Source organism: Equus asinus, chromosome 4, assembly GCF_041296235.1.
Source record: "Equus asinus isolate D_3611 breed Donkey chromosome 4, EquAss-T2T_v2, whole genome shotgun sequence".
In the NCBI taxonomy this organism is placed as follows: Eukaryota; Metazoa; Chordata; class Mammalia; order Perissodactyla; family Equidae; genus Equus; species Equus asinus.
In genome coordinates, this window is record NC_091793.1 from 132,339,590 (window position 1) to 132,367,434 (window position 27,845).

The 27,845-nt window shown below is 39.2% G+C and overlaps 1 long non-coding RNA gene across 1 annotated transcript; it reads right to left on the reverse strand.

Annotated features, from left to right (window-relative positions):
* Positions 1-941: 941 nt before the first annotated feature.
* On the reverse strand, positions 942-27,845 carry LOC139045198 (uncharacterized). The gene is made up of 4 exons (XR_011503095.1): positions 27,665-27,845; positions 7,850-7,899; positions 4,376-4,521; positions 942-2,818 (listed from the first exon to the last, which is right to left on the reverse strand). It is a non-coding gene; the product is annotated as an uncharacterized lncRNA (long non-coding RNA).

Genomic DNA, 27,845 nt, shown 5'->3' on the forward strand with positions numbered 1-27,845 from the left:
GAAAAAAAGGAGGAATAAAAGAGTTGAAAAAGGAGACGAGATGCAGTAGACATTAAAAAGATAAAAGGATATTATGATCTACTTCTAGCCAAGGTGGAGTAACAGGCACCACATTTATCACCCTGCCTAAAACAACTGAAAAGCCAGACAAAATACATGAAACAACAGCTTTCATTGGGTATCAGGGAACAAACAATGATCCCTAAGAGATGGAAAACAAATGAGCAGAACCCTATGATTGAACTTAGTGTCTTGAGAATTTCTGGGCCATGGCACAGGGAGGGAGAATCAAGGTGGAGCCCAGCAGCTTCCGCGAGTTGCTGAGTTGCTTCTCAGAGAAGGCAGAGCTGAGAGTCCAGAGAAAGCAAAGAAGCTGAAGTTTGCAGGACAGAGTACCAGACTTGAGAAGGCTGCCCAGAGAGAGAACCTGGGACAGCTGCACGAGTGTGAGGAAACTACCTGAGGCCCGAGAAAAGAACATCTGAAGGCATTTAAGGGAAGGATGCCAGGAGTTCACAAAGGGCCGGGAGTATGCCTGCTACCACTAGCCAGTTTGGAAAATCTCAGAATTTGCGGGCACTGGATGAGTACTCAGAAAGGATTCCAAAGGGAGATGAGAAAACTTTTGGGGGTGATAGATATGTTCACTATCTTGATTGTGGTGATAGTTTCACGGATGTTTACATAGGTCAAAACTTATCAAATTGTATACTTTAATACAGTTTATTGTCTGTCAACTATATCTCAAAAGAGCTGTTAAAAAACTTTAAAAAAGAAAAATAGACTCTAGAACACAAATGGACAGTACATAATGCAGTACATAATACTGAAGAAATATTTATTAGTTTTGTCATATGGACAACTTTATACAATAAATTTGAAAACTTATATGACGTAAGTGAATTCCTAGAAAAATATAACTTACAAAATTGACTCAAAAAGAAAGGAGGAAGGATGAATTGTTTCATATCCTTTAAAGAAATTAAAGCCGAATTTAAAAACTGCTCCAAAATGAAAAGCATTGTGCCCAGAAAACTTTTGCAGGCACATTTTAGCAAATGTTCAAACGGAATAAATAAAAAACACAATATAGTAAGCTAAGAATAAAGCCACATGTTCAATACTCACTATATATGTAGAACACACTAAACTCAACAATTTAGAGAAAAAAATCCAAGCTTAGTGGAAGAGTATCACAATTATCTCAATAATTGATAGATAAAGCAGAAAAAAAATCAATAATGATAAAGATGACTTAAAAACAATAATTTCAATCCTTTCACAAATGCTTCGGGAGAATAGAAATAAAGGCCCCTCAGTTCATTTTATGATATTAAAATACTGTGATACGAAATCTAGTCCAAAAAAGGAAAAATTACAGATCAATCTCATCCATGCACATAGATGCAAAAATCCTAAACAACAATAAAAAAACCCTACCAATGTATAAAAAATATGTTATTAGGTTTTTTCAGAAATAAAAGATTGCTTAAACATCGTTATGTGTATAATGACATATTGTTTAGAGATACATATACATGCTATCTTTAATGCCAAAATATTGAAAGCCTTCCCTGTAAGATCAGGAACAATACAAGCATATCCACTACCAGAACTTTTATTATATTCTCTATTTTATGACGAGGATATTCACTATCATGACTATCCGATATTGAACCACTGATCCTAGCTAGTGTGGTAGGATAAGAAAAAGAAATAAATGGCATAAGAATCAAAAAGGAAAAAACAAAACTCTCATTTGCAGATAATATAATTTCCTATATGGAATAACTCAAAAGATTTCTAGATAAACTATTGGACTTAATATATTTAATAAGGTGCTGGATTAAAAAAATCAACATACAAAAGTAGGTTGCATTTCTAAATAGCAGAAACAAGTTAGAAAAATTAATTTTAAAAGTACCATTTACAATAGCAACAAGACAAAATACCTAGGAATAAACCTTCATAACAGATGTGCAAGTCCTTTATGGGAAAATTAAGAAATTTTATTGAACAACCTTAAATAACATCTAAGTAAAAATGGAATGATAATATCTGATGCTCATGGGTTAAAAGGTAATATCATAAGAAGTGAGAACACAAATGGAATGCAAATATATCTAAAAATACTCAAGTTTTTAGTAATCTGGGAAACGTAAGGTAAAATCACAATGAAATACCACTAAACTTCTACCATCGTGACAAAAATCAAGAACTCAGACGATACCAAATATTGGAAATGATGTGGAACAAGGGAAACTCTCATACTGGTCCAGTGGGAATGTAAACTGGACAAGGACTTGGCAGTATATAAAAAAGCTGATCATGCACATACCATAACCCAGCATTTCCACTCCTAGAGAGTGGAAGCTCTGGCACATGTACAGTATGAGATGCACAAGAATGTTCACAGTAACATTGTAACTGCAAAAAAATAGAAACAACCTAATTGTCCATCAGCACTAAATTGGTTACATAGAGTATGGTATATTTATATAGTGGAATACTATACCACAGTGAAAATGAATGGACTACCCTTAAATGTATCACCATAGAGAAATCTGAAAAACAATGTTGAGGGAAAATCAAGCAAGTCAAATAAGAATATAAAATAATTTATATAAAATGCAAAACACAGGGGCTGGCCTGGTGGTGTAGTGGTTAAGTTCACACCCTCCACTTCAGCATCCCGGAGTTCACGGGTTCAGATCCCGGGTGCAGACCTATGTACTGCTCATCAAGCCATGCTGTGGCAGGCGTCCCACATATAAAGTAGAAGAAGATGGGCATGGATGTTAGCTCAGGGCCAATCTTCCTGAGCAAAAAGAGGAGGAATGGTGGCAGATGTTAGCTCAGGGCTAATTTTCCTCAATAAAATTAATTAATTAATTAACTAATTAAAGGTAAAAAACTAAATGATGTAAATATGCTAATATTAAGATGAAAAGAAAGAGAACAAGCAATACGAAATTCTGGATGGGGTTCCTTCTGTAAGGGTGGAAGAAGAGTGCGGGCACATAAGGGGCTTCTAAGGCACTGGTTATGCTCTATTTCCTAAGCGGGGTGGTGGGTGCATGAGTGTTCTTTTTATTCTTCTTCTTTAAGCTGTACATTCACACTGCATGCACTCTTCTGTAGAGATGAAATACTTCACAGTAGGAGATCTTGTCAAAGTAAAAGAACAACAGAGATTGTAAATTATTGAGATCCTTTAGCTGACGTGATTGAGATAAGAGCTCAGTTCTGTAATAGAAGTCACATTCCATGAACCGGGTGGGGGGGGGGGGGGGCACTGCTTTTTATTTCTGAATGACTAATATCTTTGTTTGGGTTCCCTTGAAAACAGAACCTTGGATGCGGACTTGGGAGCAGATAGTTTATTCCAGGGCTGATCACAGGAAGCAGGATTGTGAGACAGAAGCAGAGAGGCTGATACAGGGAAGGAGGAAAAGCCAATAAACTGTGTGCTATTGAGGTCTTTGCCGTAGGCAGTAGGAGCTCAACTTCACTAGAACCTTTGAGAATCACATAGAATGCCTCCCAAAGTGGTGCCTGAAGAACAGGAGACTGTGCATTTACTCACCAGCTGCTGCCCCCATGGGTTGAGAGTTGCTCCTGGGGGTGTTAACTCCCCAACCCTTCTGGGGTGAACCTGCACTTGGACTAGGCTCACGGCTTCCAAGGGAGTGCAGAGGCAGAAAGTGTGCATACAGTGGCGCAGGAGGTAAATCCCGCCGGCGTGCATGGAACTGTCCACCGCAGCTGTGGCTGAAACCACAGGTGGGCCGAGGGTGCGCCAAAGCCTCCCCACCATCAGCATGACAGCCAGGCATCACATTTGAAAAGTACACTCATGGTGCATGGGTTGCTTGTTTTAAATGTCTTTTGTGCAAATTCACTCGGAGATAAAAGTGGCAATAAAAATTTTTTAAATTATTTAACAGAACTTATTTTTCCCACTCATCTTTTAAACTGCTGTTCAGGTTCGACATCTTCTCTGACTGCCCCTGGCTGGATGCCTCCACAATTCCCTGTGCATTTCTCTGCTACTGTACTCATCCGATTATGCTTTAATTGGCAATATGTTTGTCTATCTCTCCCACCAGATTCTGTTTTAGTCGTTCCAGAATGCTGTGTCCTCAGTGCTTGGAAGGTGGAAGTCAATTAAATGTTTCCTACATGGATGAATGAAGGAGTAGTGAGTGAACAACTGAATACGGAAATAAGAGTGGAAGTAGAGCCAGGAAATAGTAGGAGGAGACGAAAATAGGAAGAAACAAAGGAACAAAGCACAGGAAATTCAGTCTGAAATTAGATTTTCCTCACTTTAATATTTTTTCCAAATTAGCAATATGCTTTCAATGCATCTTACTTGTATCTTTCTTTTTCCAACTGGTTTTCCTCAGGGCATCACTGAAGAAAGGCATGGCGGGTGATATCCACAGGGGCAGGATATCCATGTATCCCTGAATATCCATTCATCCATGCAGCAAAAAGCGTAACACCCTGCTTTTCTTGCTTGAGGTTTGAAGAGATAGGCATGGAGTGAGACAGATGGCAATTGACATGTTATTCATAATTCATAATTCATAACATAAGCATAATTTGCTTGCAAGTCCTTTGGAATTCAAACTACATGATAAATTCCTGTTTCTTGCTTCTTAAGGAAGCTTTTAATTGTACCTCAATTTACTGATTTACTGATAATCACAATAACATGATTACTGATAAAGTAATTACTGATAAAGTATTAGAGAATGGGGCTTACGTTTGTGAACAATAATGAACTCCAGAATTAGACTGACACACCCTCTCAGGTGTGGGCCACCACTGGCTGCCTACAGGGGCTAGTTTTGTAACACTGTGGCTTGGAGACACGGATACTTCCTGAGGGCAGCTGGCCCCCAAGAGGAGGAGAGGAGGAAGAGTGGGGCTCTGACTGCTCATTTCCTGCTCCTAAATTCATGATCAGATAGGTCACTTCTCTTTCTCAGAGTAGAGTGTAGGGATGGAGAGGATTATGCTAATTGATATCGCTTCCACTGGAAGAAAACACCAGGAGTGGGGAATATGTGTTCCCGCTAAAGATGACATTTTATAGTGAAGGCAAAATAATGCAGGGGAGAAAGACACATTCCTCCACCTTCTAGGTCCTTCTGGCTTGTCTAAGAATTATATTGACATGAGGCAGAATAACAGGAGAAAATCAAAGTTTAACAACATGTACACATGGGAGAAACCCAGGAAAACTGAGGAACTGGCCAAAATGGCTGAAGCCACCACCTTAAATATCATCTTCAGCTAAGGACAAAGGAGGATGTTGTGGGTAGTGGTTTATGACTTCAAAGGGGAGGAAGGTAATTTACATGGAGATGGAAAAGCAAATGTTGATAAATAAATGTCTGCTGAGCCATCTATAGACAATGTGACCCAAGAGAAAATTTTGATAAAAATGGGTTTGGCAAGGATCATCCTGGCCTACCATACCCAGAGTTATCTATAGTGATGGCCTGTCCTGGGACAGGACGTCTATCTTAAATTCTTTTAGGCAGTTAGGGGGAAGGTCAAAGTTTCTTTCAGAGTGGTTTTTTTTTTTTTTTTAGGAAGATTGGCCCTGAGCTAACATCTGTGTCCATCTTCCTCTACTTTATATGTGGGACACCTGCCACAGTATGGCTTAGTAAGCAGTGCATAGGTCCGAGCCCAGGATCCAAACCGGTGAACCCTAGGGCGCCGAAGCAGGGTACGGGAACTTAACCACTGCACCACCAGGCTGGCGCCATCTTTCAGAGTCTTTTATTCTTAAAAATAATCAGGGGGCTGGCCCGTGGCCTAGTGGTTAAGTTCGGCACACTCCACTTTGGTGGCCTGGGTTTGGTTCCTAGGCACAGACCTACACCACTCTTCGGCAGTTGTGTTGTGGTGGTGGCCCACAAAATAGAGGAAAATTGGCACAGCTGTTAGTTCAGGGCAAATCTTCCTCAAGCAAAAAGAGGAAGACTGGCAACAGATGTTAGCTCAGGGCAAATCTTCCTCAGCAAAAAAAATAAATAAATAAAATCAAGCCAAAGAGACACATTTTGGAGTGGTCAATTTTTCCCCACAATAGTATGGTTATTTTTACAGCAACAGTAGATTACTTGAGGTTCGTGGCACCATAATCAATCTGGTTCCAGTTTCACAGTAGAACAGAGAAAGACACCAGAATTCAAAGAAACAGTATATATTCACTTGCACTCTAGGGATATGTTTTAAATATGTAATTTGGCAGTTATTTTTTAACTAAAATAAATCTTATTGGGGGAATAATTATCACATGCATGTGGTACAAAATTCAAGGGGTATACAGTGTGTATGGTGAAAAGTCTCTCCCCTAACCTGGCAATTACTTTTAAGACTTATTTTTCTAATTATATATCATCAGAGACATGTTCTATTTCATTTGCCCTTTCCTCTTGATTTGATGAGTACAAAAGCCTCAATTTACAAATGAAGTTTTGGAGCATAATTTGCTTGCAAGTCCTTTGGAATTCAAACTACATGATAAATTCCTGATTAGCCCTGAGCTAACAACTGCTGCCAATCCTCCTCTTTTTGCTGAGGAAGCCTGGTCCTGAGCTCACATCCATGCCCATCTTCCTCTACTTTATATGTGGGACGCCTACCACAGCATGGCTTGCCAAGCGGTGCCATGTCTGCACCTGGGATCCGAACTGACGAACCCCCAGGCTGCTGAAGTGGATTGTGCGAATTAACTGCTGCGCCACCGGGCGGGCCCCAAATCTAATACATTTAATCACATGGTTTCTACGCTAAATTGTATTTCAAGTTCCAACCGAGACTATCAGAAACGTATCTAATTCTCCCCCATTTCACCCCATTCCAAAATCCCAGCAGAGACCATTCCTCTTTTCCCCCAGGCTCTATACTGGAACTTTCAAGCTAATTCTTGGGGAACCGGGGACAAAATTTTTATCTATGGGGGTGGATGAGGTAGTGATGGACCCTGTGGGAGGGTAACAACACACTCCATGGGAACCACCTGCTGATTGGGGATTGGGCAATTGGATTACAGTGGCACTGATAGCATGCTAGGCACTGGAGGGCACACCTCTCAGGACACACAAGCTGCAGCTTTCTTCTGGAGCAGAGAGTCAGAGGTGGCAACAACTGTTGTGCACATAAGTGCCTTTAACTTATAGGGACAATTGCAAAAGTTGACAATCTGTTTAATCATATATGAATGGTACCTTTCCTACCTCTTAGTTTTAATGGATACGACTTAAAAAGGAAGTATTTTTTACTTCAAAGATATATGAATATTTCTTTTATAGTATGTTTTAAAACTAACTCACCATCATGATATTTGACAAATATTTTGGCTAGGAGAACCAGAGTAGGGACATATACAGTCTCTTATTCCAGAAATCAAGATAGAGACTGGCAAGTAATTAAGCCAAACATTTTCTCTCTCGCTCAGTTTATTGACCAGATACGTTAGGGCAAGGAGTACACTTGGAAAGGAGTTAAGACAGTCTCTCTGGATGAAGCAGACAAGAAATGAGCAAGGTTCACAGAGTGATACAAAGAAGAAAGTAGTCAGTTCTCTTTGGCACTGAGGGTGGGGGTTGGAGAGAGGAGGATGGTGGAGAGGCTGCTGTGAGTGTGCCTGTGAAGGGAGACACCCTCCCATGTTTGCCCCGCAGAGAGCGTGTCATGCACAAAGCCGAGAGATCACCTGCCGTGCCAGGAATCTGCAGTTAGGTGGGGCTGGGCTGGCAGACGGGATGTGGGATGGGATGTGGCAGGAGGTGAGTCTGGAGGCTGCAGACCATCCAGGACTTACATGCTAATAATGTCTTGCATTTTAGTCCGTCCGTCAGAATCCCCTGGAAACTTAAAAAAAAAACATTATTAGTTATTCTTAGTCCTATTACAAACTTGTTTTTTAAAAAGTTTTGTAACTTATCGTTAATAATTCAAACAGAAAGTTATAAGATGAAATGTCAAAGTTGCTGTCTCCACCTCCACACCTCATCACTTAATCTTACTCACCTGTGGAATGCTTTTCCCCTGATAGAATATACTACAAAAATATCTCAGCAATACATGTTTCTTTAAAATTTAGTTGAGGTTTGTAAAATCAGAAAAAGCTCTGTCATATCCTCAGGAATCTGGTATTTTTTTTTCCTAGTGTTGTGCACACACACATGTAATACATAAAAGTCACTTATCAGTTATGGAACTTGGTATTTTAAAAAATATTGCTTTACGGAGTTTTCCAAACCCATACAAATGTGGAGAAAATAATATAGTGCACTTCTATATTCTAATCATGCAGCTACAACAATTTTAGTAACATTTTCCTTTCTTAATTTTACACTCTAGGCTCCCCTTTTGTGCTGAAGTTTTAAACAAACCCTGACTGAATACTATTTCACTAATAAACCCATTTATATCCTTCACAGATAAATATTTTTAATACATCCACAATACCATTATCATACAAAGCAAAATTAACACTTCCTTAATATCATGTAATATTCATTCTGTGTGCCGTTTTCTCCATTATCTCAAAAAATGTCTTTTACTTTTATTCGTTTGGATTAGGATCTGAATAAGATCTACATATTGCATTGATTTGAGACGCAATTTGTGTCATTTACTAAGTTTCTATCTTTACTTGCATCCATTTCTGGATTTGCTTCCCCTTCCCATGGTCTTTCTAGACAGACTCATCATGTACCAATACAACATTGTTTCAATTATGCAGATTTACAATATGCTTTAATATTTCGTGGGAATTTCCCCACCCTCAATTCTTTTCTTAGAGCTTTTCTGACTATTCTTTTTGTTAGGACTTTTGGATAAACTTTGTAATCAACTCATCTAGATTCAGGAAAAAAAAATCTGATGGTAATTTTATTAAACTTATAAATTGATTTAGGGAGAGTTTACATCTTTATGATGTAAATCTTCCTGTTCAAAAATATATCTTTTTATCTTTTTAAATCTATTTTTGTGTCATCAGTAGTATTTCATAGTTTTTCTTATATAGATTTTATGCATTTCTTATTAAGTTTATGCCCCAGTATTATATTTTTGCTCTTCTAAATAGGGTCCACTCTTCCATTATTTCTTCTATCTGCTTATTGTTTGTTTATATGAGGCTATTGACTTCTTTATATTAATTTTATATCCTGCTTCTTTACTAAATAATCTTATAATTTCTACTAATTTTTCCATTTATTTTTTGTTTTCCAGATATATAATCACATTATTTGCAAAGAGAGAGAGTTTTTTGTCTTCCTTCCAACTCTTGTGCAATTAAATGATTCCTCATGTCTAATTGCATTGGCTAATGCTTCTGTTTCCAATGTCAAATATACTGGACGTGGTGGTCATCTTTGTCTTCTTCCCACTTTTAGTAATGTTTTCCCATGAAGTAAGAAGCTGGCCTATGGGCTGAAGCACCCCTCAATTCCTATTTAGTTGAGTATTTTTAACATGAATGGATGTTGAGTTTTATCAAATGCCTTTCTGGCATTTATGAAGGCAATAATCTGATTTTTCTCCTTAGCTTTATTACTATGATGAATCATATTAATTGATGTCCTATTATGGAACCACTCTTGTATTCTTGGAATATACTTTGTAAATATATATTATTTTTAAAATATGCTGTTGGTTTTCTCCTAATATTTAAGATTTTTTACATCTCACATGTGGGATTGGTTTTCTTTCTTTCCTGGTGCTCTGGACAAGGTTACGTAGCATTGGGATGATCTCATCTTCTATGGTTTGATAGAATTCCCCTGTGAACCTACCTTTTTTTTTTTCTTTAATGCAGAGTCCTCAGCTCTACCCCAGTTCTCTAGTGCGTGGGCCCAGAAAAAAAATATTGAAGGCCCTCCCCTCCCACACCCACTCCTGGTGATACTCTTCCACAGATTTTGCATTTTGGAACCACCGTAGGGTATGAAGATGCTAAATCCTTTAAGAAATGATTATAATATTAACACCAAATCTGACCATAAAAAGGAAATTATAGATCAATCTCACTTATTCTGTGAATAATCTAAACAGCACTGAATTATGCACTTTAAATAGATGAATTTTATGTTATGTGAGCTATATCTCATTAAAGCTTTTTTTTTTTTTAAAGATTACTGTAGCATGATTGCTAGATATCTCACTTAGGGCACTGAATGGCTGATGGTGCCTGTCACTAATATTGGGAATAGAGGAAGACAAACGGATTTGGAAGGAAAGCTACTGAATGCAGTTTCAGACAGGCTGTACATAGTAATTAAAGCTACAGAAGAGGATAAATTTACACAGGATGGAGACAAGCACATAAAGTTGTAAAATCTAGGGCATATTCACTCTCCAGCATATTATCCTGAAATTCTATACGAAAATAAATTGAGCTTCCAAACTTTTTAATATGAGCTGAAATTTCCCTTTGCTTTCCTTTTTATTGTTTAAAGCATACATGATTAGTTTATCGCAGCCAATATTCAATTTAATGTTAACTTGAATTTAATCCAAGGGTGATCATCAGATACTAAAAGAATAACAAAGTTTAACTATTTTTAAAACCTTTATCTGGAAATTAATGTTAAAAAGAGTCACCTTCTGACACCACTGAGAAGAAAAACATCTCCTCTATGACTGGCTTCCCTCTGAAGGTTTATGAAAGTTTGACCTGTATGTAGGAGAATGGATGTGATCGAATAGGGTACACATTAATTAAGATGAATGAGGGTAAGTCAGGTGAAAACCCAACCTCACAACGAGCTGGGCAAACAGTGGAGGATAACTTGTCTCGTGGAGTTGATGCTTTTGTCATTTTTGTTGGTTAAGGCTTCAAATTGACTTCTCACAAGGAGGCTGCAAGCAGATTCTCTAGCAAATTGGTATCCTGGGGAGAGCCAGGTACTTTGAAAACTTCTAATTAGGAGAAGTTAAAGGTTATATAAGCTTAGCTGCCAAATTGACTGCGTAACCTTAAAAGCCAAACAGAATCTACCTTCCTGTCCTTCCTTCTCCCCCTTAGCCAAGACATGGTCTAGAAATAAATTCTAAAATGCAAACACAAACTTCTGTGATAATTCAGGTCTAAGAACTAGAAGGGAGCTTGTTAGTTACATTTTAACAGACTGATAACTATCCCAAGTCTTTTTATCTAAGCACCCATAGTCACACGTAGTCCCACATTTGGCTTCAGTTTCAACAAATCCAGAGAGGACAAAAACATTCAGTAAGCTACATTGTATCCACACAACTTCTGTCTCCTAGGCGTGTCTGCTACATGTTTGAAAGCAGGATAATTGCAGCCTGGAATCACAGATTCTATTGCCCGTAGAAACATCTACTCAAGACCACTACCATGGATACTGCCCAATTTTAGAAATAAAGTTATTCCTAAAAAAAACAAAAAGCCTGGAGATCATATATTTAATAAAAGTTATTTTAGCAATTGTGGTTTAGAAAATATTCCTAACCCAATTTTCACCTGTCTTTACCAGCCTGTAGATACAAATGTGGTCACAGTATAGCTATGCTTAAGTTACAATGGATCTAACTTCCATCCTCTTTAAACAGGAGCTATTTTTTTCCAAAATGATCCTGGTTATTTCTGGGCGTCCCCAATCAATTGCCTTCACAAACCAATTGCTCAGTTTTCATCACTATACGGCATCATTCATTCATTCACTTAATATGCACGCCGTGTGTGAGGGGACACGGCAGAATCTTACAGACGTTTCTGTCCTGGCTGTCTTGGGGGCCGTGGTATTTTTCCTGATTTGCTCTAGTTCACATTCGTCAACATTCATTGCTAACAAGCAGCTGGAAGAAATTTTTACCACTGCCTCTGCTGAGGAAGTCCACCGTGAAACACTTGATCACGAAGGTGCTAAGAATTCTGTCTCCCAATGTCCCCAAAGCCTCCGACCTTATATGTTAGAAGAATGCTGGATTCCACGAGGAGGCAGAGAAAATGGCCCTTCTCAATTCTGTTTCACTGTTTGACATCTGGGCCCCAAAGCAGGGCTGCTTCATGAAAAAAAGTTTTCTGTAGCTCTAGGGGCTCAAAACCAGTCCAAGAGGCTCAGTGTCACGTGCTCATCTCCACCATCCTCATCATCCCTCTCTTCTTTCCTCACCCCGGTTACCAAACTAAAGCACCAGGCCTGCCAATGAGAGCAAACATTTACTAGGTGTTGGTGGCTGTGTTCGCATTAGGTGTGTCTGAACCCCAACTGAAATGGCCTGCTGCATTATGTAGCATACTTCAAAAGCTCGGCCAGCAATGTAGCATGTAAAATGCAACCACTTGAAGACTTTGCCCAGAGCTATGGGAAAAAAGCACATAGTTGTCAGTGAACTTTGGTCCATTCTTCAGCCTTCCCAAAGTACAGGCTGATATGGGCAGATGCTGGTGTAGAGTGCTTTAATTATTTGACGTAGATATGAATAAAAGGGACCTTGAGGTTGTCTAGAGCTGGGTGTGGTACTGGGTTGAAAGTAGGAATTGCAAACGGCTTGGTATGGTTGTCTCTAGAAGATCCAAAGCAAAGTGGGAAACGTGGTCAGAAAAAGAATTCAAACCTAAAATATTGAGAAATTGTGTTGTCAGGAAGAACATGTGGCAACTTCTAAGGGCAACAAAACAAAAACAAACAAACAAACAAACAAAAGCCAGACACCAGACCAATCAGAAACGGTTACTGAGGGGTCTGCTCTGGGAAGGCTGAGGATGAATGAAAATAAATCCAACTGCACCGAGTCTGACCCGCCATGTGGCTGAGCATCCACTGGAGCCTTGCGTATTCTAAGAACGGTCTAATTCAAAAGTTTCTAAACTACTGTAAAGAAGAATCCAACACAGGGCTATGAAGTCGATAACACCTGACACCAGAAACTAGTTATTACTGGAGTGTGGAGCAGGCGGCTCAAATTTTGAAATTTCTGGTATTTTGCTCAGTTTCATTCTTTCCATCATTTAAATAACCTCAGAAGGAAGTACTTAAAATCATTAAAGTCTTCTAAGACCCAAGAATAGGTAAATCCTCAGCCTAGGACTTGAAAAAGTAGCAATTAGTTATTGTTTTTACTTTAAAAATGTTTTTAAAAGGCAATACAGGGGCCAGCCTGGTGGCACAGCCGTTAAGTTCGCACGATCTGCTTTGGTGGCCGGGGGTTCACCGGTTCAGATCCCGGGTGTGTACCCACGCACCACTTATCAAGCCATGCTGTGGCAGGCATCCCACATGTAAAGTAGAAGAAGATGGGCATGGATGTTAGCTTAGGGCCAATCTTCCTCAGGAAAAAAAAAAGAGGAAGATTGGCAATGGATGTTAACTCAGGGCTAATCTTCCTCAAAAAAGAATTTTTTTTAAAGGCAATATATATTTGTTATAAATAATTTTTTTAAATACAGGAGTAAATATATGAGATTAAAAAAAGGTGTTTTCCTCTCCTATCTCCATTCCCACTCCCCAGAGGCAGCCACTGTTAAATTCGCAGTATATCCTTGTCTTTCTCCTAAGTATATACCTCTTCTATCTAGCTTATGGAATCATACTATGTAAACTGTTCTACAATTTGGCTTTCATCACTAAATAATTTAAATTGGATATCTTTGCATGTCAGTAAATAAAGGGCTATCTCCTTTTTTAAAAGTCCCGTATATATTGATGTAACATTATTTATTTATCCAATCCCCTATTGAAGGAAATTTGGATTATTTCCAATTTTTTATTATTACAAATACTGCTGCAATTAACATCCTTATACATTCATATCTATACACTTAAGCAAGCATTCTGGTAGACAAACCCCTGGAAATGGAATTGCTTGGTCAGATAGTATATGCATTTAGAATTTTGACAAGTATCCCCCAAATTACCCCTAAAATATTTGCACTAATTTCCACTCCCACCCGTGATGACCAAGCATGCCTGTTTTTCTACCTGCTCCCGCACTTTGTCTTCAGGTATTGACTAGTGAAAGCAGAGAATGTGTCTCTCACTTCAAAAAGACATGGCAATGGGGGCTGGCCCCGTGGCCGAGTGGTTAAATTCGCGCGCTCCGCTGCAGGCGGCCCAGTGCTTCGTCAGTTCGAATCCTGGGCGCGGACATGGCACTGCTCATCAAACCACGCTGAGGCAGCGTCCCACATGCCACAACTAGAAGGACCCACAACGAAGAATACACAACTATGTACCAGGGGGCTTTGGGGAGAAAAAGGAAAAAATAAAATCTTTAAAAAAAAAAAAAAAAAAGACATGGCAATGAAGCCTTTGCCTCATACTCTTAAGTTTCCTTTATTTTCTCTTTACTTTTCATAACTGAAAGTTAGTTCTTAGAGAGGAAAAAAGGAATATGCTTGTTTGGTTTTCAGGATGTTCCTCAAAGATACAAGCACCCTCCAAGTTGTGAAAACCTATCTTATCAGCACCTACACCTTACAGATAAGCTGCTCATCTAGGCGGAAAATGTAAACACCCTGAGGCAGGAAGATGCTCCCTTTCAGATCCTAGAGATGGAAAGATACATTCTGCATGTCTCCTTATGACTCCTCATTCACTCATTCATTTACTCATGTATGCATGAATCCATGCGTTTAGTTCCAGCTTGCATTCAAGCATTCACCCAATATTTACCCTAAGTCTGAAAAGTTCTCAGTACCATGCTAATCATTGTTGCATGAAATGATTGCAAATGAAATGAAAGGATGAAATACAGTCTCTGCCTTCAAGAAGGTCACAGTCTAGCTTAATGGAAAAGACAGCAAAGGAAAGCAAGTTACAATAGAGCGGGAAAGTGCTGCTTTCAGGTTAGTGCAGGGCGCCCCACAAACGATGGAGTAGAACGCATTACTCAGGATGAGGACTGCAGAGAGGATGAGGAATATGGTCCTGGGAGGGCCAGGCAACTATCGAATCTAGTCCAGTCAGGGAAGAAGTGAGGAAAAGGCCAGGACGGGGTACCTTGAAGGGAAATCTTTGACTAGGAGTTATGGTAGCAGCAGAAAGTTGCATTTTGTAAATATAGTTTCATTTTACTATTAGTTTTTTAATGAAAATTCTTGAGGCAAAGAAATCCTGAGAAAAAAGAACAAAGCTGGAGGCATCACAATCCCTGACTTCAAAATATACTACAAAGCTATAGTAATCACAACATCATGGGACTGGCACAAAAACAGACACACAGAGCAATGGAAGAGAATTGAAAGCCCAGAAATAAAACCACACATCTACGGACAGCTAAGTTTCACAAAAGGAGCCAAGAACATACAGTGGAGAAAGCAAAGTCTCTTCAATAAATGGTGTTGGGAAAACTGGCAGCCACGTGTAAAAGAATGAAAGTAGACCATTATCTTACACCACACACAAAAATTAACTCAAAATGGATTAAAGACTCGAATGTAAGACCTGAAACCATGAAACTTCTAGAAGAAAACATAGGCAGTACACTCTTTGACATCTGTCTTAGCAGCATCTTTTTGAATACCATGTCTACTCAGGCAAGGGAAACAAAAGAAAAAATAAACAAATGGGACTGCATCAGACTAAAAAGCTTCTGCAAGGGAAAGGAACCCATCAACAAAACGAAAAGACAACCTGCCATCTCAAAGAAAATATTTGCAAACCATATATCCAACAAGGAGTTAATTTCCAAAATATATAAAGAACTCATACAACTCAACAACAGAAAAACAAACAACCCAATCAAAAAGTGTGCAAAGGATATGAACAGACATTTTTCCAAAGAAGATATACAGATGGCCAACAGGCACATGAAAAGATGTTCAACATCACTAATTATTAGAGAAATGCAAATCAAAACTACAAGGAGATATCACCTTACACTGGTCAGAATGATTATAATTACCGAGACAAAAAATAGCAAATGTTGGAGAGGATGTGGAGAAAAGGGAACCCTCATACACTGCTGGTGGGAATGCAAACTGGTGCAGCCACTGTGGAAAACAGTATGGAGATTTCTAAAAAACTTAAAAATAGAAATACCATACAATCCAGCTATCCCACTACTGGGTATTTATCCAAAGAACATGAAATCAGCAATACAAAGAGATTTATGCACCCCTGTGTTCACGGCAGCATTATTTACAATAGCCAAGACATGGAAGAAACCCAAGTGCCCATCAACTGATAAATGGATAAAGAAGATGTAGTATACACACACACACACACACACACACTGGAATACTACTCAGCCATAAAAAGACAAAATTGTCCCATTTACAACAACATGGATGGATCTTGAGGGTATTTTGTTAAGCAAAATAAGTCAGACAGAGAGAGAAAAACACCAAATGATTTCACTCATATGTGGAAAATAAACAAACACATGGATAAGGAGCACAGAGGGGAAGAGGGGAGGGAGGGCAAAAGGGGTAAAGGGGCACACGTATATGGTGATGGATAAAAAGTAGATCTTGGTGGTGAGCATGATGCAGTATACAGAAACTGACATATAATAATGTATACCTGAAATTACACATTGTTATAAACCATTATGACCTCAATAAAATAATTTAAAAAAAATTCTTGAGTCAAAGAAATCTCAACTTTGACTTTGCTGAACAGAGGGGAAATGGAAAAGATAAGGAGATTTTTATCCCATCTTTTAAAACTGGCAGGAAGCTCAGCGCCTGTGTTCCTGTGGGTCAGTGAGGCTGAACTGTTTCATCTTGTTGATCTACGTAAGCCCTATGGAGATGGGGTAGGTATAGGAAGCCAAGAGGGTGACAGTCAGAATCAGCTCGAGGATTAACAGTAATACCATTTTCTGTCGTTTATCCTGAGTATGAAATTTATCCTAAGTCAGAGCTGTGGACAAATATGTTTGTTGATAATTTATAAGAATCAAACTGGAAAAACCTAAACGTCTGCCCATAGAAGGTAAATTAAATGGATGATGGTAAGTCTATGAAATGGAAAAACACACAGCCATTAAAATAGTATTTTCCAAAAACTATATGGTAAGGTAGGAAAATTTTTATAACAGTAAGTCAAAAAAGGAGTATACAAAGTATATATACAGTATGAAACCACCTTCATAGTGACAATAAATTTGATGTATTTGTGTATATTTTTCTCTCTGTGCACAGGCACACACACACACATACAATTACACTTACATACACTTATACACAGATATCTATTTATGTTTTCTGTCAGTCAGGCTAAGTTAATCTATGCTTCAGTAACAACCTGAAAATTGCCACAAGATTATTTCTCCCTCATGCTGCCTTCCATGCTGGGTCACCAAGGTTGCTGTATTCTTCATAGACACTCTGGAACCCACAAAGATGACAGAGGTTCCATCTTGAGACAAGTTTCCACAATTGCAGAAGCATGAGTGGGCTCTTCAACCTTCTGCCCAGAAGTGACACAAATCCTTTCTGCTCATTTTCATTGGCTGAAGGAAGTCATATGACCTCTTCTGAGTTCAACAGGATGGGGAAGGGCACCAAGGATTTGTGAGCAACATTACAGCCCATAGATTATAGGCCACATCTATATATCTAAAATACTATGGGGAAAGGGTAGGGATGGGGAAGAAAGTCACTAAAAGAAGTGGTTATCACAGGGTGGTGAGAATATAAATAATTTAAATTTTTTTCTATATGGTTTTCAATACTTCCCAATTTTGTAAACAAACACGTATTCTACTTTTTGTTTTCTTGGTTTACCTAAGTAATACATTAACATATTCTGCAAATAATTGAAACACTATGGAAGTATAGAGGGAGGTGACACTCCTTTCATGCCACCTCACTGGAGTCCCCCACCCTCCCACCCGTTCCCAGAAGGAATCTCGGTTTACAGTGTGGTGTATATCCTTCAGGACTGTCTTCGTATATACATTCACAATCATAAATATGAATATACATGAATTGCTTTTACAAGAGAAAAAAGTTAAAGGAGCGTGTAAATTAGTCAATATGCATACTATTTTAATAAACTATTTTCTTATAGAAAATGCATAATGCAACCGTACCAGTTCAGTGTCCTTAACCACCCCTCTCAACGTGTGAACTTATCTGCAGGCGATCCATGCTGCTGACTTCTCTGCGTTTCCTTTCCTTCTAGTCTTTTCGGCTTCCTGCCCCTGTCTTACCTGTCCTCCTTGGCTGACTTTTTACTTGGGAGCTTCTACAGACTCCCTGACCCTCACTGGAGGCAAGGGCTTCAATGCCCCTATTTTCCCGTGGCCCCACAGCTTCTAGCCAGCACTGTGTGCTCACAGCCGTGGCTCCAATGTCACCAGCCCAGCCATTCACCTACCTGGGATAAGTGTGTGTGGGGAGATTTTTGGCCTTAATTGACAAGACCACAAACCATGTGGAGCCTCAGCTAGCTATGCTCAAGGGAACTTGGACTATTGACTCTCATGGTGCGGTGTTGGCATTTGGTGGCTTAAAAAAGCATATTCTATATTATGCTTTTAATTTGGAAAATAAATAAACTTACTGTTTTTACATTAGAAACTTTAAAAGTAAAACTTGCAGATGAGAGTACCATAGTAATGTTAACAATAGGAGAAACTGGGTGGGGGGTATCTAGGAACTCTCTGTAACTACTGCAATTTTTCTGTAAGTCTAAAACTCTTCTAAAGTTAAAAGTTTATTTTTTTAAAAAAAACCCTACAGCTTACAAAATCTTATTGACTGGAGGGGATACTCAGAAATCACAGAGATGCCCAATCAGAGATACAGTCTCTAAGAAGCTATGTAGGAAACCCAAATATATACCCTGCTGGCAAACATTACATAGACTAAAAATTCAGAAATAATCAGAAAAGGAATCTGAACTGGAATATACATTGATAGAGGGAAATTCCAATTGTGAGCTAGCAAAGGAATGGAATTTAGATTCAGAGGATAGGTTTCTATAATTTAATGTATTACTTATATCTAATTACTCCCAAAAGAGATACAAAAATTGCTTATAACAAAACCTCACATTCAGTGGAATAGTTAAGAATATTGGAAAAAGGCAGAACATCATTTTTCAAAGTATGTTTCATAGAATGGGAACAGGTGTTATGTGAAAAATAAGGTTCTGTGCTCAAATAAGCTTGAGAAATGCTTAAACAAAATGGCAGAGTATTTCCTCCTCTCGGCACTTTGCGGAGGCTTTAGCTGCTAATGAACATGGTGAACAAAGAGGAGAGGGTGTGTGCAAGCCTCTGAAGGCAGGGTCCTTTCTGCCATGATGGAAATGGGCTATCAATTGATAGCCACGTTTGGCTGCTGAGCACTTAAAATGTGGCTAATGTGACTGAGGAACAGAATTTTTTGTTTTATTCAATGTGAATTTAAATAACCACATGTGGCTACTGGCTACCATATTGGATAGTGCAGAATTTGAGCATCCCCGGGATCAAACTTCCAAAGAACACATTTTGGGAAACATTTAGATAGAGCACCTATTCTCAAACTTTTGGTCTCAGGATCTCTTGACACTCTTAAAAATCAGTGAGGACCCCAAAGAGCTTTTGTTTATGTGCGTTATATCAATTGATATTAACCACATTAGAAAATTAACTCTGAGAGATTTAAAAAAATATTTATTCATTAATTCATTTAAAAATACTGTCAGGCCGGCCTGGCGGCATAGTGGTTAAGTTTGCCTTCTCTGCTTTGGCAGTCCGGAGTTCGCAGGTTCAGATCCTGGGCACGGACCTACACACCACTCATCAAGCCATGCTGGGCAGCAGCCCACATACAAAATAGAGGAAGATTGGCACAGATGTTAGCTTAGGGACAATCTTCCTTAAGTAAAAAGAAGATGAATGGCAATGGAGGTTAGCTCAGGGCCAATCTTCGTCACCCAAACCCCCCCAGAAAACCAAAAAGAAATCCCACAATTGAAATAAAGACTTCAAAAAAAATAAACAAATAAAACCAAAAATACTGTCATTCGCTTTTCTTGAAAACACTTCACTTCATTTATTTTCAAAATTACTCCAAATACGCATGTTCGAGTAAGCATAGTTCATCTCCTCAGTTGTATTTTCAAGTAAAAATGGTGTTCCATGAGAAAGCAGCTAATTCAGCCAGCAGCTCATAATTGCAGTACTCAAACCACGGTACTTCATGTGCAGCATGAGTGCTTTATGCCTGCTTTCGTTTCTTCAAGGACTGAGGTTTAATAAAATTGATAATTCTTACTGCACCATTATTTTTTTTTACTGCAAGTGTGTGACAGTGCAGAATACGGTGACAGCTGGTTACAGTTCCAATACACTGATACTTGTGCTAGGGCACCAGCAGTTTTATGCACTATAAAACTTGCTTTTGCACCATCATTGAAGAAGACTATTAGTCTTAGAATTATTATGAATAGTTTTTGACCTCATGAACCCTTTGAAAGTGTCCCTGGACTGTCAAGGATCTGCAGACCACATTTTGAGAAAAGCTGATAGAGAAAAAGAGTAAGGTGGGGGAGGCTGGCTGGGAGGGGATAAAATCCAGGGACCTGGGCCTTTAACTGAGATTGATGGGAGAACGGGGAGTGTCCGACTGTGTATTATACACACTTAGGTTACAGGAACAGGGAGAGGTCTAAATGGAATCCATCTTTGGAAGTGGGTAGTTGTAGCAAATAAAAAGGGGGTACCAATCACTATAGCCCCACGAATGTGACTGTCATTAATTATTTATTTAAGAACAACTTAGTATAAATTAGTTAACATGGGGTTCCCGGAGCTAATTCTTTACATTTGACATAATCTGGATAATGAAACAAGGGAGAGAGAGAACACCATTTTCTTTAGTATTGGACTACAAAATGTGGTACTTTAATTTTGTACGGCCCAGAACTCATTTCAAAACATGACCAAATTCTTTCCCACAGTCCTTCTTGAGTTTCCACTTTCTGACTTCCTTCCTGTCTTATAACTCAGGACAGGATTTATTTTTCCTTCCCACCCTGTGGACTTCATTTCCATCAGACATGTCGCTCTGTCTCCACATCACACTTGATTTCTCCCCTCCCTTTCAATGTGAGCTTTGGGGCTCACATTGTGAATGATTTCTCCCACCTCCCATCCGCCCTTTCCCCTCTCCCCTGTCCAGCAGGCAGAATACCATAACATGTGATGAGAGAAGGGAGACAAAGTTCATTTAATCAGAGGCTGATTCTGTACACCTTTGACTCCTCCCTCATTGCATGGCAAAGTTCTCTCGTTACTTAGTGATTTACAGCGTTGAGACTTTTAATTAAAAAAAGGCTTCGCTTGGAGAGTTATTGATGACAGGAACATAATTTAACAATAAAAGAATAACTTGTTTTCTTATAACACTTACCCTGAAAGAATTCCAATATGCTCTAGAAATATTACCCAGTTCTCTCTAATTCCCACAGCAAGCACCCTTGTCTTCTATTTTATAAGTGGAAGGGGGATTTCCGGTACCTTGCTTCCAGTAGGAAGATACAGGCTGAGTGCTCCCAAGCACGGGCGGGCAGGAAAACCTCTCCCCTCCCCCACCGCAGCCCCTGCAGCTTCGGCAGTGTAACCCTTTGCCTTCTGTGGCTGGGATAAAGCACACTGATTTATAACTGGCCCCTCAGGGCTCCTGCTCTGCAGCTGACCCATATTCTTGGATCCTGAAGGGTTAACAGCCTGGGGTGCTGTTTAAAAAAAGAAGGAAAGAAAAGGGGGGAAAAAGTGCAATTATGTTGGTTTTCTCAAAATGGGGGATGGGGAGTGCTCAAATAAGGAAAATATTTCAGAAACATGACACCAGTTCCTGATTTAAATTGGTACAAACTGTATCTTTAAAATGACCTACACAGATAAATGTATGCAATAAACAATGTAGGACTCAATTTCATACGATGGCAACAAAAGCTGAGCCTACAATAGAATTATCTATATTGAAAAACAAATTCCACAGATAAAAGCACTAAAATAAAGAATCTGAAAAATAATTCTCACAGTTTTATGTTGTTTCCTATACCAAGACAATGGCAATTTAAAAGATTTATCCCAAGAGGAAAAGTAACTAACGAAGAATAGAAAAGACCAAATGTAGAAATAGAGTAGGTTGACTGAGAATATTTGATTTCTTCAAGGATACTACTGAAATTGCTCCCAGGAACTGGTCCCACAAAGAGCCGTGGGCTGGAAAAGTGGAAAACCAGGGAGTATGTGTCTTACTATAGAGATAACTGTGACTGCATCATCTTTTTTTCCCTGTGCGTGATGGTGTAGAATATAGTGACTACCAGTAAGATACCAGTATACTAACATGATTTGTGCTAGGGCACCAGAGGTTTCACCCACTATAAAACTTGCCTTGGATACTCCGGACTGCCCTGCTCGGTGGGGGAGGAGCGTAAAGGAAGATGATCCACAGCCTGACTCAGTGACTTTAAACTGCTGTACCTGCCCCAATAAGAGACACGCTCTGAAGAACATCCCCTTCGCAGATCTCTGAACACATCTCACTCATTTGGCACTTGGACCCGGATACCATCTTTTGGACTCTCCTGGCCACTGATCTCACAGCTTATTTCACTCTTAAGCCTTTGCCTTGTCTTTCTCTTAGCATCCCGTTAATAGCTATCCTCTTGACTACCACATATTTTCCTCACGTTGATTACTGTCCTTCCATTCTGAGCTCTCGCCCAGGCCTTTGGCCTATATTCCAACCTGTGGGCAGTTCTCTCATCAGCTGACCTGGCCTCAAGGACCACTAGTGCTTGAGCATTCCACAAAGTGACACCATCTGGACATATTAATTTATGCTATGCATTAATAATTATAATTAATTAATGCCATGCGTTAATGTTAACTTGGAAACCTGGGGCATCTTCTTGGAAAGGGCCGGACATGACGCACTCATACACACGTGCCGGTCACACAGGCACTTACTAAGTCACCCAGGCACCGTCTTAAGTACTGAAATCAACACGAAGTAGAAAAGGAGGCAATAGATGTATGTAAGCTAAATAAATCCTAGGGCTCCACGTGGCTTAGTCTGTGTGTGAGAAACACAATCTAGTTTCCAAGTAGTAATTAAAAATATACTTCAATATTTATTTGTTTTCTCAAAGAATATTAAAGTGGTTCCAACTCAATTCCCCATAGTTAGAGATTTTGATTACCCAGAGGCTCTCATATGTTAATCCCCCCAAAACCTTTGCAGCCCTGGTGACAACACTCCCTTTCTTGATAGATTTAGCAGCTTTCTATAGGTCCTTATGTTTTTCTTCTGCCTTTTTATCCCTGTTTTTAAACCATCCCTTGTTCTTCCACCCAGAAAAGATCAAAACTGTCCTTTGGCATGTGGCAGGCAGGAGGTGGGGAGTGAGAAGCATAGACACAAGAATATTTCATCTTCATCACACATGTAATCAGATAATTACAATGGAAAGTGATATGATCAACACTGCTATTGGCACATTCAGGGTGCTTGGAAACATGGAGGAAGAAACAATTATTTCTGCCTTTTGTTTTTAAATTAAAGTTTAGGAAACACTTGAGAAGAGGTGACATTTGTCGTGGGTCTGAAAAGTTGAGTTCAAGAGATATAAAAGGGGAGGAGTCATCTAAGTAGAACTAACACGAATAAAGGCAGGAGTATATGAAAGGGGAAGACTTGAGTCCTTCCAAAATGTCTATAGTTTATGTGGATGAGTGGTGCAAGAGATGATAAATGAAGATGACGAGATGAGGCAGATGCTTTTTCAGGCTAAAGAGTTTGAACTTTTAAAAACATATAGTTTTTGGCAGCAATTTTGAAAAAAGATTGAAGAAGAGCAAGAATGTAGGCAAGGAGATTAGTTAGGATGCTATTGCAGTAATGGAAGTATCCTATGATGAAGGTCTGAAATAGGAGTAGTGGGTAAAAAAATGAACTAATTGATCCAAAAGACAATTAAAAGGTACAGAAGGAACTGGACTTCATAACCAATTGGATAAGAGAGCAAAGGAGAGGGAGTCCAGGATGTCTGTTTGGTTTTCAGCTTGGGGACACAGGATGAATTCTGGTGCTACTGAATATGATGGCTACTCTAGGTCATTCAAGAGAGAGAGGAAATGTATTTGAGCATCTATGGAACAACAGACTGGTGGAGCTAGTTGTGCATACAGCGCTTGAAAGAGTTCTGAGCTATGGACAACACTGGCTACGTGACTTCTAACACCACCCTGGAGTGATGAGTGGCAACCTTAATTCTGAAAGTCTCCGGTGAAGGGACTTTACAATCTATCCTGTTTTAACCACCTCTACATGTACTGCACATTTTTCAGATAACTTTTCATGATCCTAAACTTGTCATGCTGTTGTTAAAGCCTATTTATTTTCTTGGTCAGAGGAGGAAGGGTATATCTCCTTAAACTCTTCTGTCTGGAGGAAATTCTTCTTATGGTGGAAGGACTAATGGTCCAGTCAGCCTTAACCATGTTTATTCCCAAGCATACGCATATGCCTAGTTCACCACTTCAGATGCTGCAGGCGGTTGGCAGTTACTCTGTTGACTAATGGATCTAGTCTAAGAATAAAAAATGTCAGAACTGGAAGGATATGAGAAACTACGGATTCAAATTTCCATATTTTACAGTTGAAGAAACCTTTAAGCTAAGTTCAGTTCCTTTCACTTTTCCTCAAAGCATGTACCCTTCAATTCTTAATATGTCTGTGGTTTTTATTGGAGCATCTCCAAGTTTTCTTCATTCCACTTTAACTATGGAGCTTGGAGCCGGTTTTAATGAACAGTAGTAACCTAGCACCAACTGGAATGACTAATTTACCTCCCAGTTTCTATTTATGCATTCCAGTTTCTTTTCTTTTCAAAAAATTTATTGCAAAACAGTAAACAACATAAATTCAGAGCAAAAGTTGCCCACAATTCTGTCACTTCATTAAATCAGTTTTGATTTGTCTGTTACATTCCAGTTCTTGTTCATAAATATATTCAGTTTTTACCCATTTTTGTGATATAAAACAATTTTTATATTCCACATTTTATATTTTCACCTACCATTATGCCACGTACATTTTCCCATTTAACTGCAATTTCAGCACTTCCTTATACCCTTCTCCTTTAACATTATGGGGTAAGTCCTGCCATGTCTTTGTCCATGATCATACAACATATAGACACCTATAAACATATATATGAATTTTAACAGAGGTCCTCTGCTTTGCACCACCCAGGTCACTATCAGATCACGAGACTAGCAGCAAGGAAAATGAGGATGGATCATCAATATACTAGAAAATATGTTCTTATGGCTAGGAAATATTGTTAGAACCCTGAAACCCTTTTCTTTTTCAATATCTGAAACATATTGTGGGAAATTAATTAGTTTTCTCAATCTAATTTCTAGTGTTAGCTGTGACATCACAAAACAAACTCCCAGATGGCATCAACTGAGCCCTTTATCAGCTTTTTTAGCAGGGATGCCAAAACAAAATGGGCCCAGCAGCCTAATCAAAATTTACATGCTAATAGGCAGATCCTCGTGAATGAAGCTAATCAGAAAATCAATCAATTTTCAGGTAACATTCCTCTAACAAAATTTTTGCAGATTTTAAGTAATAATAAAATAGCAAGGAGTAAATCTCAGGCCTGAAGAAGAATGTAAAATGAAAACATGGCATGGACTTAGGAATGGAGAAATCATTTCTGAAAAAAGAAATTCAAAAGGGAATTATAAACCCGTTAGCTTCTTTTTTTTTTTTGGTAAAAATTGAGATTTCAGGAAAAGTTGATATTTTAAGCAAATTTCGTTTTCACTTAAAGAGCAGGACAGAATTCCAATGATATTAGCCTTTTGTCCTCTGCGGAAGGCCCAGCGGGAAGCATTCAGTTTTTCGTTGTTATCACTAAGACATTCGCCCTGCACACTCCTTTTGTTCATTCTGCTGCTGTTAGCCATCTGTCCTGTTTTCTGGAGAACCTCATAAACACATTTAGGGTAAACCATATGGTCGTAAAACCTGTCATTGCATTATAGTCAAAGTCTGTTTTGTTCTTTTTTTAACAGAAATGCACTTGACCATTCCTACTTCTTTAAAAGCTTTATCCTAAATCCTGGAACCAAACTTCAGTCTGATAATAAATCAGCTCTGAGTATGCATCTACTTAAAATAAAATACCTGAAAAACAGATGTCTTGAAGTGGCCAAGTTTTTGCATCAATTTTGCTCAAATTCTATGTTAAACGGCTTTAGAGCCATTTGTTATATTGGCCTCCTCAGTTTTTGACTTCTTCACCGCCAATGTTTTTTTTTCAATCATCCTCAACCATCCATTTCTGTGGTTATTTCAATGGTTTTGTCATCACCAAAACTGTACCACCTCCGAAATCTTTACTCCACACACCCCATGTCCAGCTCACCAACTATGGTGCTACTCAGCAATTCTTCTATCTCACCAAGACCTTCAATCCAGTGACAGTACCACTTTTTTAATTTTTTTTACTATCTATCAACTCTCTCATGTCTTCACTTCCCTTCTTACCCAGCCTGGAGTCCATGATCTATATAATCATGTCTATCGAAAGCACCACAGTTCCACAGCTCCCCTTGGACTCACCTGGCAAAGCTCTATCCCTGTTTAAATTCCACTATATCTGTACCCAAACATCTGATGAAAAAATCCTCCAGAATGACTGGCATCATTTTAAATGCATGGTCATAAATCTCAGATGTACTAAGCCCTACTCAGCAATCCTCCTCTGTTGCTCTAAAATGTTCTCTGCAAAATTACTCTCCCTCAGGGCCGGCCCCGTGCCCAGGTGGTTAAGTTCGCGCTCCGCTTCGGAGGCCCAGGGTTTCGACAGTTCGGATTCTGGGTGCAGACATGGCACCGCTTGTCAGGACATGTTGAGGCAGCCTCCCACATGCCACAACTAGAAGGACCCACAACTAAAACTACACAGCTATGTACTGGGGGGATTTGGGGAGAAAAAGCGAAAAAAGCAAAAAAAAAAAAAAAAGAAGAAGATTGGCAGCAGTTGTTAGCTTTGGTGCCAATCTTTAGAAAAAAAAAAAAGAACAAAATCACTCTCCCATCCCTTCTCAAACCTTTCTGCTCTCTCTCAGACATCCCCTCAGCCTCAATATGCTATAGCATCTCTTATCTTAGAATTCTGACAAATACCCTCTCTGGTCTCCATATCCTCCTCCAGCTTACTGCCTTGCTTTTCGTCTTCCCTTCGCTTTCTTCAAGTCATCCTCTTCGGATTGTTGCTCCCACCACTCTGAGGCATCTGCTCTTGCAAAGGTCACTAATAAACTTTACGTTGCCAAATCCAATGGTCAATCTCTGTCCTATCTTATTTGACCTCCTAGAAGCAACTGAGACAGTAGATACAACTGAAATTCTTTCCTCCGTAACATTCTTTCTTTCCCAGGTTTCTCAGATATCTTGGTCTCATGCTTTTCCTCCTCCTTCACTGGCCACTCCTTCTTGGTCTTCTCTGCTAGATCCTCTCTCTTCCTGACCTCTAAATGTTGGCCTGCCCATGGTTCAGGGCTCTTCTGTCTATTCACTCCAAGGCAGTTTCCTCTGGTCGTCTATAATTTCACGTTACCCCCGCTCCAGCCTCTCCCCTAAACTCTAGACTGTTCCTAGACCAACAGCAAGTTCAGTCAACTCTACCTTCAAGAGCACCCACAATGTTCAAGAGTACCGACACGTCCCACGTTCTCTCCATTTTCCTTGTTGCCACACCAATCCCAGCAACTGTGTTTACTTGTCTAGACAATTGCAGTGCCACTTAACTGGTCACTCGGGTTCCTCTTTTGCTTCCCTACAGCAGCCAGTGATCTTTTAAAAATGA